General features: G+C 57.4%; 1 protein-coding gene across 3 annotated transcripts in view; it reads left to right on the plus strand.

Annotated features, from left to right (window-relative positions):
* The first annotated feature begins 1,379 nt into the window (after positions 1-1,379).
* SRCIN1 (SRC kinase signaling inhibitor 1) overlaps positions 1,380-2,344 on the plus strand; it is a 28,443-nt gene continuing 27,478 nt past the window's right edge. For all 3 annotated transcript variants that reach the window (XM_027908191.1, XM_027908189.1, XM_027908192.1), the window contains exon 1: positions 1,380-1,399. The gene's annotated coding sequence lies outside the window, so the exon portion shown is untranslated. The remainder of the gene's footprint in view (positions 1,400-2,344) is intronic.

Below are 2,344 nucleotides of genomic sequence, written 5' to 3' on the forward strand. Positions count from 1 at the left end.
ATATTAATGTGAGCAGCGCCTTGAATTGGAATAAGAGTGTCCTGCTGAGGCTTGGGATGAGTCTAACAAGTGAATCTGTGTTTATACACATCGACTGGACCTCTGGTTACCTTGTCAGCAGAAGGGGGAAGGAAGCAGCAAATCTGTCAGTGGACTGGGAAAGCCCTTGGATAAACACTCTGTGATGGTCTGAGGTTATTGCAGCTTCTCCCTCTGCTCCCAGAGCGCTGTGGTGGGAGACTCCTGGGCAGCACATTGCAGGGACTGGTGGAGACTGGTGGGGACTGGGAGCTCGGTGCAGGAGCCTGGTTTAGATTTAAAGCAATAATTAAAGAAATCATCCTCTAAGGAGCAGGTTGGCAGGCCCAGTGGTTGTGGTGGAGAAATAAATGCCGGATAGAAACAAGGGGGTGGGGGGGGGTGGAGGGGAGAGGGGAGGACAGAGCAGGCAAGAACTTGGATCCCAATGAAAGGCTGTTGGGACAAAAGCTGCTCTGTACCCATTTCTCCCACCACACCCATCACCTGCACATCCCCTTCCCGGTGAGGTGAATCCCACTTCTGGTTACTGGATCCGCCTTCCCTCCTGCTGGAGATGGGACAGGCCTTGGAGCAACCTGGGCCAGGGAAAGGTGTCCCTGCCCGTGGCAGGGGGGTGGGGCTGGATGAGCTCTAAAGTTCCCTCCCAACCCAAACCATCCCAGGATTCCATGACTCTCTGGCCGTGCCGTCCCGGTGCTGCCCTGGGAGGGGGTCCCTGAGTCTCTGACCCACGAGGGTGGGTGCCACAGGGAGCTGAGCATCCCCAGTGGGGGGCTGTGGGGAGGGAAGTGCCAGCTCTCCGGCTCGCTGGGCCGTGAGCGGTGCCAGCTCCCATCACCGGCGGCGGCACATCGGTCTGACACCGGTGAAAACACAACAGAGGGAGGGGGATGGGGGGGTGGTGGAGGGATTGGAAGATCCCTTTAAAGATGAACATTATCCTGACTTCCAGCACTGCAGCAGCCTGGCCAGCACGTGCCAGGATGGTGTGGGCGCGCCGGTGGCTCCGGCAGCGAGGCTGGGCTGTCATCCCATTCCCCGCTTGGCTCTGCTGGGGTTACTCTGCACCCCAGCTCGCATTAATCCCCACCAATCCACCACCCCTCCCTGCCCCTGCATGATCCTGCTCCACCCCCCACCCTCAGCATGAACCTCCACCGACCCCTCGGCAGGGACAGAAACCAGAGCAGGGTTTGACATCGCGGTTTAAAGTCAGCAGTTCTCAAAGGGAAAAACAAAAAAGTCAAAGCAGAATCTTAATGGTATTTTTTGTGTGTGTGTGTGTGTGTTTTCTTTTGTTTTGTTGTTTTTGTTTTTGTTTTTTTTTTGTTAGCAACCCAACTACTGGAGCTTTAAGGTCAGTATTTCGGATTTTTCCTGCTTCTGTTTGAAATGCATGTGCTTGGCCACCCTCGTCTCATCGCTGCGTCCGTGGAGGGGGGTGGGAGCTGGGGGTGTTTTTTTTGCTGAGGATTCCTGTGCCAGAGGAGTTTGTTCCCAGCTCAGCAGTGGTTTAAGCTCATGAGAGGGATTTCTAGTTTTGGGCTGAGTCGTGTGGATACAAACCTGGTGTCTGAGCAGGAGGGATCTGTGGCCTGCCCTCGTTCTGACCGCTCACCCCACAGCCCAGTCCTGCTGCTTTGGAGTTGCTCCATTGCAGCAGAGACCTGAATTCTGGGAAAAGGATGGGAAAAAGCCTGTTTTGGATGGGGTCAGAAGTCCACCTGTGGAGCTCCATCCTGCTGGCTGCTCCCAGGCAGAGGTACAAGGGTTGCTCTGGTTTCCAGCCTCCTCCTCCTCTCCCTCCTCATCCTCCTCGAGCTGTGGAGTTGAGCTTGTCCCTCCCATTGTGGCCCTGCTGAGCTCTGGGACCTGCCACCCTTCCCATCACGCAGTGTCTCCTTCACTCACCTCCACCTGGCTGATGCCCAGCACCTCTTCCCCACTTCAGGCTCCTCACCTCCCTCTCCCAAGCCCCTCATTCCCCAGAAATCCCACCCTGGCAGGCGCCAGATGAGCTGGGGGAGTCTCGGGACGGGAGATGCTGCGCCAGCACTTCGCGGGGCTGATGGAGAGGGAGGAGGGACAAGCTCGTGCTGGGCGGTGAGGGATGTCCAGAGCAGAAAACGAAGTTGTTCGCTCAGCTGGAGGTGTCTGGGAGGGCAAGGGGCACCCCTGTCTCCACCCTCCACAATTCCCACCGGGAGCCTCCTGGCAGCACCTTGCAAACAGTCGGGCCATTGTGTGCGGGGTGCAGTACGCATGTCCCCCCCTCCTCCTCCTCCTCCTCCTCCTCCTCCTC

Source organism: Empidonax traillii, unplaced genomic scaffold (genome assembly GCF_003031625.1).
Source record: "Empidonax traillii isolate 1590-97213 ecotype Southwest subspecies unplaced genomic scaffold, ASM303162v1 scaffold1649:size159791, whole genome shotgun sequence".
Classification (NCBI taxonomy): Eukaryota; Metazoa; Chordata; class Aves; order Passeriformes; family Tyrannidae; genus Empidonax; species Empidonax traillii.